This window comes from Garra rufa, chromosome 2, assembly GCF_049309525.1.
Source record: "Garra rufa chromosome 2, GarRuf1.0, whole genome shotgun sequence".
NCBI lineage: Eukaryota > Metazoa > Chordata > Actinopteri > Cypriniformes > Cyprinidae > Garra > Garra rufa.
This window is the reverse complement of record NC_133362.1, coordinates 64638402-64652524: the sequence shown is the minus strand read 5'-3', so window position 1 is coordinate 64652524 and position 14123 is coordinate 64638402. Positions and strand designations below refer to the sequence as shown.

Sequence of the window (14123 nt, the reverse complement as noted above, 5' to 3'; positions counted from 1 at the left end):
GCTGTATTGTGGCGCGCAACCAAAGGCATCGCTGGGATTCGAACGCAGGATCTCCTGTTTACTAGACTAGCCTGGCAGCACGTTCGCCCTCCGGGAGGGCAACTCAGACGATCCAGGCTTCCAGAGAAGAGGCCAAGGGTTGGCTGACCGTGCGCTGGACAGCTTTAAGGGGTTTGCCGACAACTGAGTCTGGGCGATTTGCAAAATTACCCACTCGCTGCCCTAGCTATCCCTGTTTCCGGGTCGCTTTCGGAAAAGCTGGCGATTGCTGGACTGCAAAGCCGCCCAAGGCACCGCTGGGATTTGAACCCAGGATATCCTGTTTACGAGACAGGCGCTTTAACCAACTAAGCCACGGCGCCAAACCGCATGCAAGGCTGTCGGGAGGGTGACTCAGAGGATCAAAAAATCCAGAGGCGGGCCTAGTGCTGGTACGCTTAAAAGAGAATGTGTACAAATTTCTACTGCCTGAGGGCAACACTGCACAGTATGAGAGTTACTAGAAAGCCAAAAGCCACGACTCTGGTGGGACTCGAACCCACAACCTTTGAATGGCCTCGTCTGGCAGTCTAGAAGTCCAATGCGCTATCCATTGCACCACAGAGCCCATAAGGGGTTAGGAAGCAGAGCCGCGTGAAGGCTGACCTTTCGGGTCTGTGGCCGTCCAAGGGTAAGAGAGCGCAGGCTCTCTCTGCAGGAAGGACAGGCCCTAGGGTCTCTGCACAATTGCGGTGTCATTTGAAAGGCAGAGGCACTGTAAGGGCCTCAGGTCCAAGGGAGAGCAAAAAGATACAACCTGTCGTTTGCAAGGCTCCGCTGGGATTCGAACCCAGGATCTCCTGTTTACTAGACAGGCGCTTTAACCAACTAAGCCACAGCACCACTCCTCTTGTTAGGCGTGGGGAGGGCGGCTCAGAGGATGCATGAATCAACACTTCGAACATCCTGCTGCCTCCACTTGATGCAAGACAGTGATTGCCATACCAAAAATAAATTGGTTCTTGGGCATGTTTTGTTACCTTTTAAATATGATCAACTTTTTTTTTAATCAATGTACGCTGAGAACAGGAGGCCTCAAAATGGTTTCTGCTGTGCGAGGGCAACACTGTGCAGTATGGGCTTAACGAAATGGCAAAAAGCGTGACTCTGGTGAGACTCAAAACCACAACCTTTGAATGGCCTCATTTGGAATTCCAGAAGTCCAATGCACTATCCATTGCGCCACAGAGCCCATAAGGGGTTAGCAAGCAGAGCCGCGTGAAGGCTGACCTTTCGGGTCTGTGGCCGTCCAACGGTAAGAGAGCACAGGCTCTCTCTGCAGGAAGGACAGGCCCTAGGGTCTCTGCACAATTGCGGTGTCCTTTGAAAGGCAGAGGCACTGTAAGGGCCTCAGGTCCAAGGGAGAGCAAAAAGATCCAACCTGTGGTTTGCAAGGCTCCGCTGGGATTCGAACCCAGGATCTCCTGTTTACTAGACAGGCGCTTTAACCAACTAAGTCACGGCGCCACTCCTCTTGTTAGGCGTGGGGAGGGCGGCTCAGAGGATTCATAAATCAACACTTCGAACATCCTGCTGCCTCCACTTGATGCAAGACAGTGATTGCCATACCAAAAATGAATTGGTTCTTGGGCATGTTTTGTTACCTTTTAAATATGATTGACTTTTTTTTTAATCAATGTACGCTGAGAACAGGAGGCCTCAAAATGGTTTCTGCTGTGCGAGGGCAACACTGTGCAGTATGGGCTTAACGAAATGGCAAAAAGCGTGACTCTGGTGAGACTCAAAACCACAACCTTTGAATGGCCTCATCTGGAATTCCAGAAGTCCAATGCACTATCCATTGCGCCACAGAGCCGGTCAATATACCAGGCTGGGCCACTGAGGGCTTTTCTTACAGATTTGTGCCTAGCCAGCTCAGCCGAGTGGCACGCTGTGTGGGCAGAAAGACAGGTCCTCAGGTCTTTGCACAATTGAGGCACGGTTCAAAAATATACAGTGTAGTTGGGGTCTCCCATTCAACAGTGAGGCCAGAGACAGCCACCGGTGGAAAGGCACCGCTGGGATTCAACCCAGGATCTCCTGTTTACAAGACAGGCGCTTTGACCAGCTAAGCCACGGCGCCACCTCGGTTGGATCCGTTAGCCTGGGATGCTATCCTTCAAAAGCAGGTGAGAGGGTAGTGTTGCAAGAGAAACCGCCCGCTAACCTCGAGCTTCTCTGTGTCCCCATTCGCCGTCCGTTTTTTGGTAAAGCACGAGCTCGGCTGTATTGTGGCGCGCAGCCAAAGGCATCGTTGGGTTTCGAGCGCAGGATCTCCTGTTTACTAGACTAGCCTGGCAGCACGTTCGCCCTCCGGGAGGGCGACTCAGACGATCCAGGCTTCCAGAGAAGAGGCCAAGGGTTGGCTGACCGTGCGCTGGACAGCTTTAAGGCGTTTGCCGACAACTGAGTCTGGGCGATTTGCAAAATTACCCACTCGCTGCCCTAGCTATCCCTGTTTCCGGGTCGCTTTCCGAAAAGATTGCGCTTGCTGGACTGCAAAGCCGCCCAAGGCACCACTGGGAATTGAACCCAGGATCTCCTGTTTACGAGAAAGGCGCTTTAACCCACTAAGCCACGGCGCCAAACCGCATGCAAGGCTGTCGGGAGGGTGACTCAGAGGATCAAAACATCCAGAGGCGGGCCAGGTGCTGGTACGCTTAAAAGAGAATGTCTACAAATTTCTACTGCCTGAGGGCAACACTGCACAGTATGAGAGTTACTAGAAAGCCAAAAGCCACAACTCTGGTGGGACTCAAACCCACAACCTTAGAATGGCCTCATCTGGCAGTTTAGAAGTCTAATGCGCTATCCATTGTGCCACAGAGCCCATAAGGGGGTAGGAAGCAGAGCCGCGTGAAGGCTGACCTTTCGGGTCTGTGGCCGTCCAACGGTAAGAGAGCGCAGGCTCTCTCTGCAGGAAGGACAGGCCCTAGGGTCTCTGCACAATTGCGGTGTCATTTGAAAGGCAGAGGCACTGTAAGGGCCTCAGGTCCAAGGGAGAGCAAAAAGATCGAACCTGTCGTTTGCAAGGCTCCGCTGGGATTCGAACCCAGGATCTCCTGTTTGCTAGACAGGCGCTTTAACCAACTAAGCCACGGCGCCACTCCTCTTGTTAGGCGTGGGGAGGGCGGCTCAGAGGATGCATGAATCAACACTTCGAACATCCTGCTGCCTCCACTTGATGCAAGACAGTGATTGCCATACCAAAAATGAATTGGTTCTTGGGCATGTTTTGTTACCTTTTAAATATGATCGACTTTTTTTTTAATCAATGTACGCTGAGAACAGGAGGCCTCAAAATGGTTTCTGCTGTGCGAGGGCAACACTGTGCAGTATGGGCTTAACAAAATGGCAAAAAGCGTGACTCTGGTGAGACTCAAAACCACAACCTTTGAATGGCCTCATCTGGAATTCCAGAAGTCCAATGCACTATCCATTGCGCTACAGAGCTGGTCAATATGCCAGGCTGGGCCACTGAGGGCTTTTCTTACAGATTTGTGCCTAGCCAGCTCAGCCGAGTGGCACGCTCTGTGGGCAGAAAGACAGGTCCTCAGGTCTTTGCACAATTTTTGGTAAAGCACAAGCTCGGCTGTATTGTGGCACGCAGCCAAAGGCATCGCTGGGATTCGAACGCAGGATCTCCTTTTTACTAGGATAGCCTGGCAGCACGTTCGCCCTCCGGGAGGGCGACTCAGACGATCCAGGCTTCCAGAGAAGAGGCCAAGGGTTGGCTGACCGTGCGCTGGACAGCTTTAAGGCGTGTGCCGACAACTGAGTCTGGGCGATTTGCAAAATTACCCACTCGCTGCCCTAGCTATCCCTGTTTCCGGGTCGCTTTCGGAAAAGCTTGCGCTTGCTGGACTGCAAAGCCGCCCAAGGCACCGCTGGGAATTGAACCCAGGATCTCCTGTTTACGAGACAGGCGCTTTAACCAACTAAGCCACGGCGCCAAACCGCATGCAAGACTGACGGGAGGGTGACTCAGAGGATCAAAACATCCAGAGGCGGGCCAGGTGCTGGTACGCTTAAAAGAGAATGTCTACAAATTTCTACTGCCTGAGGGCAACACTGCACAGTATGAGAGTTACTAGAAAGCCAAAAGCCAAGACTCTGGTGGGACTCGAACCCACAACCTTTGAATGGCCTCATCTGGCAGTCTAGAAGTCCAATGGGCTATCCATTGCGCCACAGAGCCCATAAGGGGGTAGGAAGCAGAGCCGCGTGAAGGCTGACCTTTCGGGTCTGTGGCCGTCCAACGGTAAGAGAGCGCAGGCTCTCTCTGCAGGAAGGACAGGCCCTAGGGTCTCTGCACAATTGTGGTGTCATTTGAAAGGCAGAGGCACTGTAAGGGCCTCAGGTCCAAGGGAGAGCAAAAAGACCCAACCTGTCGTTTGCAAGGCTCCGCTGGGATTCGAACCCAGGATCTCCTGTTTACTAGACAGGCGCTTTAACCAACTAAGCCACGGCGCCACTCCTCTTGTTAGGCGTGGGGAGGGCGGCTCAGAGGATGCATGAATCAACACTTCGAACATCCTGCTGCCTCCACTTGATGCAAGACAGTGATTGCCATACCAAAAATGAATTGGTTCTTGGGCATGTTTTGTTACCTTTTAAATATGATCAACTTTTTTTTTAATCAATGTACACTGAGAACAGGAGGCCTCAAAATGGTTTCTGCTGTGCGAGGGCAACACTGTGCAGTATGGGCTTAACAAAATGGCAAATAAGCGTGACTCTGGTGAGACTCAAAACCACAACCTTTGAATGGCCTCATCTGGAATTCCAGAAGTCCAATGCACTATCCATTGCGCCACAGAGCCGGTCAATATGCCAGGCTGGGCCACTGAGGGCTTTTCTTACAGATTTGCGCTATCCAGCACAGGCGAGTGGCACGCTGTGTGGGCAGAAAGACAGGTCCTCAGGTCTTTGCACAATTGAGGCACGGTTCAAAAATATACAGTGTAGTTGGGGTCTCCCATCCAACAGTGAGGCCAGAGACAGCCACCGGTGGAAAGGCACCGCTGGGATTCGAACCCAGGATCTCCTGTTTACAAGACAGGCGCTTTGACCAGCTAAGCCACGGCGCCACCTCGGTTGGATCCGTTAGCCTGGGATGCTATCCTTCAAAAGCAGGTGAGAGGGTAGTGTTGCAAGAGAAACCTCCCGCTAACCTCGAGCTTCTCTGTGTCCCCATTCACCGTCCGTTTTTTGGTAAAGCACGAGCTAGGCTGTATTGTGGCGCGCAGCCAAAGGCATCGCTGGGATTCGAACGCAGGATCTCCTGTTTACTAGAGTAGCCTGGCACCACGTTCGCCCTCCGGGAAGGCGACTCAGACGATCCAGGCTTCCAGAGAAGAGGCCAAGGGTTGGCTGACCATGCGCTGGACAGCTTTAAGGCGTTTGCCGACAACTGAGTCTGGGCGATTTGCAAAATTTCCCACTCGCTGCTCTAGCTATCCCTGTTTCTGGGTCGCTTTGGGAAAAGCATGCGCTTGCTGGACTGCAAAGCCACCCAAGGCACCGCTGGGATTTGAACCCAGGATGTCCTGTTTACGAGACATGCGCTTTAACCCACTAAGCCACGGCGCCAAACCGCATGCAAGACTGACGGGAGGGTGAGTCAGAGGATCAAAACATCCAGAGGCGGGCCAGGTGCTGGTACGCTTAAAAGAGAATGTCTACAAATTTCTACTGCCTGAGGGCAACACTGCACAGTATGAGAGTTACTAGAAAGCCAAAAGCCACAACTCTGGTGGGACTCGAACCCACAACCTTTGAATGGCCTCATCTGGCAGTCTAGAAGTCCAATGCGCTATCCATTGCACCACAGAGCCCATAAGGGGTAGCAAGCAGAGCTGCGTGAAGGCTGACCTTTCGGGTCTGTGGCCGTCCAACGGTAAGAGAGCGCAGGCTCTCTCTGCAGGAAGGACAGGCCCTAGGGTCTCTGCACAATTGCGGTGTCGTTTGAAAGGCAGAGGCACTGTAAGGGACATCCAAGGGAGAGCAAAACGATCCAACCTGTCGTTTGCAAGGCTCCGCTGGGATTCGAATCCAGGATCTCCTGTTTACTAGACAGGCGCTTTAACCAACTAAGCCACGGCGCCACCCCGTAAAGGGGTGGGGAGGGCGGCTCAGAGGATGCATGAATCAACACTTTGAATATCCTGCTGCCTCCACTTGATGCAAGACAGTGATTGCCATACCTCACTGAATTGGTTCTTGGGCATGTTTTGCTACCTTTTAAATATGATTGACATTTTTTTTTAAATCAATGTACACTGAGAACAGGAGGCCTCAAAATGGTTTCTGCTGTCTGAGGGCAACACTCTTATTATGGCCTTAGTATGGGCTTAACAAAATTCCAAAAAGCACAAATCTGATGGGACTCGAACCCACAACTTTTGAATGGCCTCATCTGGCAGTCTAGAAGCCCAACACGCTATCCATTGCGCCAGAGAGCACGACCAGCTTGGCCGAGTGGCAAGCTGTGCGCTGAGCAAGCAGGTCTGTGCACAATTTAGGGACTCTTGCTGGACTAGAGCTCAGCCCAAGGGACCACTGGGATTTGAACCCAGAATCTACTGTTCATTAAAGGGGCGCTTTGACCAACTAAGCCACGGCGCCAACCCGCATGTTAGGCGTGGGGAGGGCTGCTCAGAGTATCAAATCAGCATATTAGATTTCTGAAGGATCGCATGACACTGAAACCTAGAAAAATAATGATGCTGATTATTTAGCTTTGCATCACAGAAATGAATTATTTTTAAAATTATATTAAAAACATTGTTATAATGACATTTCACAAAATCACTTTATTTTTGTATTTTTATCGCATAAAGGCAGATTTGATAAGCATAACAGACATTTGACCAATACTGTAATTGATTCTTTTTGCTACATAATTTTTTTTTTAATCTGCTATAAAATCTTAAAATATGGTCCACCCAAAAAGTTCAAATTCTTTTATCTCTCTCGTGTTATTCCAAACCTTAATGGCTTTGTTACTTTTTGTATTCTTTCTATATTTTAAATATGACATATTATGAATTAAATTTTAGTTTTTACCATGCACTTCATCATCTATCAATCTTATTTGATTCTGGTGAGCCACACATTTTAAATGTAAAATGCATTGGTTTAGGTTGGCTGGTTCAGGATGGGCCAATGAACTTGGAAGCTATTCTGGTGGTAAACAAAAGTGGAGAGAAAGAGAACTTGACACAGCCTGATAAATGAAAACCAGACAACAAGCACAACTGTGAACTGTGTTGCACCCTCTCAAATGATGAATGTGATTTTATTCAGATTTGACTATTAAGCAAAACGTTGCATTTGTAATGCATTGTATTTAGATATTTCGTATCTAATAGTGTTATATTAAGACTAAATTTATGGCAAGAAAATCTACTATCAGATCTACTAAGATCAACTATCAAAACAAACCTATGCCCTTGTATGATGATTCAGCAAAAAATTTAATAATAGGCTGTTATTTACAGTCGTAGATTCCAAGGATGACTATGATGCAAGACACCAAGTTCCTGTCTTGGATTTGTACTGAAATGCAGCCCATATTTCATGTTTTTTTTTCTGGCATGACAAGGCCCTTGAAGAGCTTCACCTCAACATTCAGGTAATCTTTACCTGTCTGAAGGCTGTCATCAGACGTGGCCACTGCAAGCTCAACTCCCCATCTGTGATATACTGTTGAGGTATATTATATATTGGACAACATATTAATTTGCTTCACTGGAAATCATTTTAAAATGTCAAGTAAATGATGACAGTTTTCATTTTTGGTGAACTATCCTTTCATCAGTTTCTTTAATTTGAAATAAAGTTTCTGAGCTAGCTTGATATTAAATGTGGGTCATGTTCTTTGAAGTTATATAGTTCTCCACTGTAGTCTTCAAGGTGTGAGGTGTATTCAGATAGCTTTGCACATGTAGCTCTTCAAAGTTAGCCTGAAGTTGTTAATCAACACATGCACACAGTTTCACAAAAAATACATACAAATTCTCATTAGATCACATTGCACATACACAACTAGTGCATCTAAAAAAAAGTAGAATATCATGAAAAAGTTCTATATTTGTTGCAATTTAATTCAAAAAAGCAAACTTTTTTTATTCTAGATTCATTGCACACAAACTGAAATGTTGCTAGATATTTTTTGATGTATTATTCTGATGCCTGGGCTTCAAAAACGCCTCAGCAGTGCCACAGGATTATTCAGGGGTTAAAGTAAAAAAAAATCCTGAACCTGAACTTTTTTTGGAAGGGGGGGGGGGGGGGTGGAGAGAAACTTAACAGAAGGACTTACTTCAAATATTGACGATGATAACAAAAATAAAGTAACAAGAGCTTAAAGTGCTGACTCTCTTCAATAATTATGCTTTGCACCATTTATTTAAAAGTACTATGTCAAATAAAGCCAGTTTTATGCCAGTTTGTTACACAGGGTGACCAGTGGCTGCGAAATTCTGAATGACAAATCATGTTCTGATATAAATGTGCACAAACGTATTTTTAAATCGCAGACACGGTCAGTCATAGACAACGGTGTGTCAGCTGTAACAGTTGCTCCCGGCAACATCGTGGTAAGTTTGAGTGCACGGGCAGCGGCTCTATGACCGGAGTCTAAATCATGACGAACAAGCACTTTCTTACCGCTGCTGGACATTAGAATTAGACATTCACTTGTCCGAGTGAAAAATTTACTTGTCCGGGGCAAAAAATGCCTTTTTTTACTTTTTATTTTGCTGTAAATTAATCCATTCTGAAGCAATAGTCTCATCACTACTCTATAAGGTCTTGCTTTAATCAGAATATTTGTGATATTTGCCTTAAATTGATTTCTAGGACACTTTTTAACTTTATTTTCCTAACCTTACTAACTGTATGTGTTATCATTCACATCAAATTCTTAAATTTTATCAATACATCAAATTAGAATACTTAGACTCTGTATGGTTACACAAATTAAATCAGTATCAACAAACTCCATTTTTTTCACTGCACAGGAAAAACCGAGCCTGCAATGAAATTGACATTTAACTGTATTTACTTCGACTGTTTAATGAAGATAAGAGGTTCCAAAAAATGCATTTACACAGTAAAATTGCAAATACATGCATAATGTAGTAAGATTAATGTTTTACTTTTTTGAACAAATCTAAAATCTAAAACCTAACCACCAATAGGTGGCAGTAGTCACTGTCTTAATGAGCGAGTCACAGATTGGATTCAACCAGTTCGTTCACTGACTCACTCGATTCATTAAAAAAATGCTAAATGATTCAGTACTGAAATACCGCTGTGTTGCTCGGAGATTCACGGAGGTTCTACTGTTGCTTTGCTTAGAATTATTTTCGTTAGCAAAAACAGTTAATGATGTGTCTAAAAAGTAAGCCAGTTAATATTAACTACCAGTTTATTGAACTACTGTTATATAAAATCAATGTCACGTTTGCAATCGTCATGGTGCTTTCCTACCGCAGTATGTTTGTTCATGTTTGTTTCTTTGTGTCTGCTGTTGCGCCTATTAGTGTTGATTTTCTGTGAGTCAGAGAGCCTGCACGAGCTTGATACTTGATACTTCTCGTTTTCAGTCCTCTTAAGTAATAAATTCGAATTATGCTCACCAAAGTTTCGTTGCTGCGCTAATTGATGTTTTAATCGTCGGTCGGGCAAGTAAAATCCTCTTTCACTTGCCCTTTCACAAAATCCACTTGACTGGACAAGCGGACAAGTGTTAATGTCGAGCCCTATATATATATATATATTAATCTGTGATACCTTATGATACCATCGTTACTTTCTTCAATCCACGCCCAGCGACATTTATTTTTGAGTCCTTTATCTATTGCTAGGACATCATCCCCAGGCTTCATAAACCTCCGCTCCATTTTTTTTCTCCGACAACGCTAACGTGACATTGACGTATGGGTGTCAATCATACTGTGTTGCAATGACCCGCCCTTCTCTGCTTCTGATAGGCTTGTAACGTTAGTTAAAGCTGCGTTCCTCTCATATGATTGGTAGGTGAAATAAATTGGTTTGAAAATATTAAACCGCATGCTCAGGCTCTAAAATATTATAATTTTTTTCCCCTCACGGCAGCACGCCGGAGATCCGGCACGGTGCCGGAATACTTTAAGCCCTGATTATTGCCTCCATGTCACGCCGCATTGAAGCCGTAATTTGTGTAAAAGGAGCCCCAACCAATTATTAAGTGAATAATTAAATCTACTTCAGAGATCTTGAACATTTCTGTTTTGTATATCTTTTTGATCTTTGGAAAAAATATTCACATTTTTTGAGGGACTGATTTTTTGTATATTTTTTTTAGGTTGTATCAATCTGAATTAAAACTAAAAAAAAAAAAAACCTCTTGAAATATTTCAGTTTGTTTGCAATGAATCTAGAATATAATAAAGTTTCCTTTGAATAATTAAATTACAAAAAATAAAGAACTTTTCCATGAAATTCTAATTTTTTGAGACACACTTGTACACATGCAAACAGAAAACATATTTAAAATGCATAAAAAAGTAAAAATAAATAAATAAAAATCACAGGAAAGGGTTATATAAAATACATTTTCACTACTAGTGTTTATCCAGTTATGGCCAGCTGCATTATTACCTTATTAGACATTATAAACTCACATCCCACACAGAATATGTTGTCTTTTTTGCTATTGTCATCACACACTGAACTGCCTAAGTCTGATTGGGACCATGGGTCTCCAAATATGAAGACCAGCCTAATAGGTCAACAATGGGGTCATGGGCAAAATCAGTCTCAAATGCCCTTGAATAAAAACAAAACCATTCACAACAGAACTTTCAAATCTGTGGACTCAACCAAAATAAATGACCCAATGTTCACATGTTGGACTTACATTTAATACATTTTATCTTCATGAGCTGCAGGGTCTAATTTGGATTTGTCTGTGCATGTGTTGTTTTACTTTTAAAGGTTTGGTGCCCATCCACTTCGATTATATGACTGACAGACTGCACCGGTTTTAGTCAAAAAATCTTCGTTTGTGTTCTGCTGAAGAAACAAAGTCACCTACATCTTAGATGCCCCGGGGGTAAGCAGATAAACATCAAATTTTCATTTCTGGGTGAACTATCCCTTTAACATAATTCCATAGCTGTAGATGTGTGAAGAAATGAGAAGAGGGTAATCCAATGAATCACTCTGTTGTCTAAACATGATTTTGCAAATGATGTTTCAGGTCATTTTGATATATGAAACTCTCCTCACACTGAAGACACTTGTAAGGTCTCTCTCCTGTGTGTATTCTCATGTGAACTTTTAGGTTTCCTTTAACTGTGAATCTCTTTCCACACTGAGGGCAGGTGAAAGGTTTTTCTCCAGTGTGAACTCTCATGTGATTCTCAAGGTTTGCTTTGTGTGTAAAACTCTTTCCACAGTGATGACACATGAAAGGCGTTTCTCCAATGTGAATTTCAACAAGTTCCTTAAGGTGATTCATGTCTGTGAAACTCTTTTCACACTGATGACATTTAAAACCGTTCTCTCTTGAATGAATCCTCATGTGATTATTAAGGCTTAAATTATTTCTGAAACACTTTCCGCACTGGCTGCATGTGAACGGGTTCTCTCCAGTGTGACTTCTAATGTGAATCTTAAGGTTTCCTTTAACCGTGAAACTCTTTCCACACTGAGGACAGATGTAAGGTTTCTCTCCGGTGTGAATTCTCATGTGGATATTAAGGCTTTCTCTGTATGGGAAACATTTTCCACACTGATCACATGTGAAAGGCTTCTCTCCAGTGTGAACTCTCATGTGAATCTTGAGTTTTTCTTTTTGATTCCAGGTTTTTCCACACAGTTTGCAGATGAAAGGCTTCTCTCCAGTGTGAATCCTCATATGATTGGAAACGGTTGATTTATGTGAGAAACGTTTTCCACACTGACCACATTCAAACGGATTCTCTCCAGTGTGAACTCTCAGGTGACTCTTAAAATCCTCTGTTCTTAGGAAGCTCTTCCCACAATGTTGGCAGGTGTACGGTTTCTATCCAGTGTGAATTTTCTTGTGGACTTTAAGGTTTCCGTTTTTACTAAAACTCTTTCCACAATGTTGGCAGAAGAAATGACTTGCAGTTCCAGTCTTCTGAACTCTTTTTTGAGAGGAATTTTTTTCAGTCTGTGAAAAACTAAAAGGTTTTTCTCCAGTTATGAAATAAGGATGTTTTATATCTTTCTCTTCCATTTCATTCAGATCTTGACTCTCCACTTTTACTGTCACAATGTGACAAAGGCAAAAAACAAAAACAAATACATGTTAAGCCCAGTTGAATAGCACTATGCTATCCGTTATGGAGTAGAATTATTATTCACATTTTGAGTTTGTGTTATGCACCTTTACATAGGCATTTGAGCATGCTTGGATGGCTAGAAACACTTTTTAAAAAATTACAGAATCAAAAATAATAATGATTGTGTAAAAATGTCATCTTAAAGGAGTAGTTCACTTTCAGTAAAAAAAAATACATATAATGTATTCACCCCCTTGTCATCCAAGACGTTCATGTCTTTTCTTCAGTCATAAGGAAACAGTTTAAGTAAAACATTTCAGGATTTCTCTCCATTTAAAGGACGTCTATGGTGCCCCCGAGTTTGAACTTCAAAAACGCAGCTTCAAAGGGCTCTAGCTGATCACAGCCAAGGAAAAAAGGTCTTAGCTAGAAAAAAAATGGGTTATTTTCTAAAAATGTTTACAATTTCTGTACTTTTTAACCTCAAATTATTGTCTTGTCTCAGCAAGATGAGGGTTTGAGATTAAAAAGTATATAAGTTGTAAATGTTTTTCGAAAATACTAGGGCTGGTCCGAATACCATTTTTTGAGCTTCGAAGCTTCGGTAGTAATCAACATCGAATATTCGAAGCTTCGGTGGGAGGGGCTGAACATATTCTTCTCTCTAATAAAGGCAGGAATCTCTGTATGTCTTTCTGTTTGCATTTTTATTATGTCGAAAACAGTTCATCCAAATGATTTTTGCTGTGGACCCAAGGGAGTGCAGTGTTGCATTTTGGTGCAATATGGACACGCCACACGTTCAGAATTAATAAATTATAATAGAACATTGCTAGTTGGATGCAGCGCGCCTCACGCAGGCAGAGCTTATATGCTTCATGAACGGACACTGCGCTAATGATACAAAACACACAGGTCTGTTAAGTGCAATACTTTTAATAAGGTAGCCTAAAAAATTTTAACAAACAAATCACTCCCAAATCAGAAATTAGCACAGTAATTACTGGCACCGTGAAGGGTAGGCTATTTAAATAAAAGAAGAACGAAAAAAATGCAGCGGTGTTTATATATAAATAAATTATTCATATCTAAATTATTTATAAATATATATATATACATTATATATAACATTTGTGTATATAAGCCTATATAAAATACACAGCCTATGTATATTATGTTGAAACCCAAAATAAATGAGGCCCAAACATTATTAACAAACGTGCGTGTTTATTTGAGCACTTCAGTCAGTGAACAATCAGCCTACAAAACGCTAAAATAAATCAAATAAATAATACATTTAAATATGAATCTAGCCTAAATAAGAATGTTAAATCGGCTATTTAAGAAACATTCGTTGCAAACATTACTAAAACCTCGCCCGGACCTTCTCCGACAGCTCATCAGAATTACTGGCCCGAGTCTGACTGGAACCGGTCTGTTTTCTCTTTCTCTTCCCCATTGCACAGCTGCTGTTTTTAATAGCAAAGGGATTACATTTATTTTCGTTTATTTAGGTTATAAAGTTAATTTAGACATATATTTGGAACACTTTTTATTTGTTAAATTTAAGTTTTTGTTTTTTAAAGTAACGACCAAGTCATCACGATTTCAATTAAAACCCATAGATATAAGCACGCTTTGCAGAACATGGAAGCGCCAGCCAGCGCTATGTGAAACTTCATTTTTGCTCATAAAGGTAAGACTAATATATCATCCGAAACTGTAAAAAAAATAATTTAAATAATTCAAATCGAAAACAAAACTCTTCCAATAGCTATAGGC

General features: G+C 43.2%; 14 non-coding genes and 1 pseudogene across 14 annotated transcripts; all 15 read right to left on the bottom strand.

Moving 5' to 3' along the window:
* LOC141326042 (uncharacterized) overlaps positions 1 to 14123 on the bottom strand; it is a 312593-nt pseudogene that overhangs the window by 291100 nt on the left and 7370 nt on the right.
* On the bottom strand, positions 289 to 362 carry trnat-cgu (transfer RNA threonine (anticodon CGU)). The gene has a single exon. It is a non-coding gene; the product is annotated as a tRNA-Thr (tRNA).
* trnar-ucu (transfer RNA arginine (anticodon UCU)) lies at positions 518 to 607 on the bottom strand. Its single transcript is given in 2 exon segments — positions 518 to 553; positions 571 to 607. It is a non-coding gene; the product is annotated as a tRNA-Arg (tRNA).
* On the bottom strand, positions 809 to 882 carry trnat-agu (transfer RNA threonine (anticodon AGU)). The gene has a single exon. It is a non-coding gene; the product is annotated as a tRNA-Thr (tRNA).
* trnat-agu (transfer RNA threonine (anticodon AGU)) lies at positions 1433 to 1506 on the bottom strand. Its single transcript has one exon. It is a non-coding gene; the product is annotated as a tRNA-Thr (tRNA).
* Positions 2050 to 2122, bottom strand: trnat-ugu (transfer RNA threonine (anticodon UGU)). The gene has a single exon. It is a non-coding gene; the product is annotated as a tRNA-Thr (tRNA).
* trnat-cgu (transfer RNA threonine (anticodon CGU)) lies at positions 2551 to 2624 on the bottom strand. The gene has a single exon. It is a non-coding gene; the product is annotated as a tRNA-Thr (tRNA).
* On the bottom strand, positions 3071 to 3144 carry trnaa-agc (transfer RNA alanine (anticodon AGC)). The gene has a single exon. It is a non-coding gene; the product is annotated as a tRNA-Ala (tRNA).
* On the bottom strand, positions 3919 to 3992 carry trnat-cgu (transfer RNA threonine (anticodon CGU)). The gene has a single exon. It is a non-coding gene; the product is annotated as a tRNA-Thr (tRNA).
* trnar-ucu (transfer RNA arginine (anticodon UCU)) lies at positions 4148 to 4237 on the bottom strand. The gene is given in 2 exon segments: positions 4148 to 4183; positions 4201 to 4237. It is a non-coding gene; the product is annotated as a tRNA-Arg (tRNA).
* On the bottom strand, positions 4439 to 4512 carry trnat-agu (transfer RNA threonine (anticodon AGU)). The gene has a single exon. It is a non-coding gene; the product is annotated as a tRNA-Thr (tRNA).
* trnat-ugu (transfer RNA threonine (anticodon UGU)) lies at positions 5056 to 5129 on the bottom strand. Its single transcript has one exon. It is a non-coding gene; the product is annotated as a tRNA-Thr (tRNA).
* On the bottom strand, positions 5558 to 5631 carry trnat-cgu (transfer RNA threonine (anticodon CGU)). Its single transcript has one exon. It is a non-coding gene; the product is annotated as a tRNA-Thr (tRNA).
* trnar-ucu (transfer RNA arginine (anticodon UCU)) lies at positions 5787 to 5876 on the bottom strand. The gene is given in 2 exon segments: positions 5787 to 5822; positions 5840 to 5876. It is a non-coding gene; the product is annotated as a tRNA-Arg (tRNA).
* trnat-agu (transfer RNA threonine (anticodon AGU)) lies at positions 6073 to 6146 on the bottom strand. Its single transcript has one exon. It is a non-coding gene; the product is annotated as a tRNA-Thr (tRNA).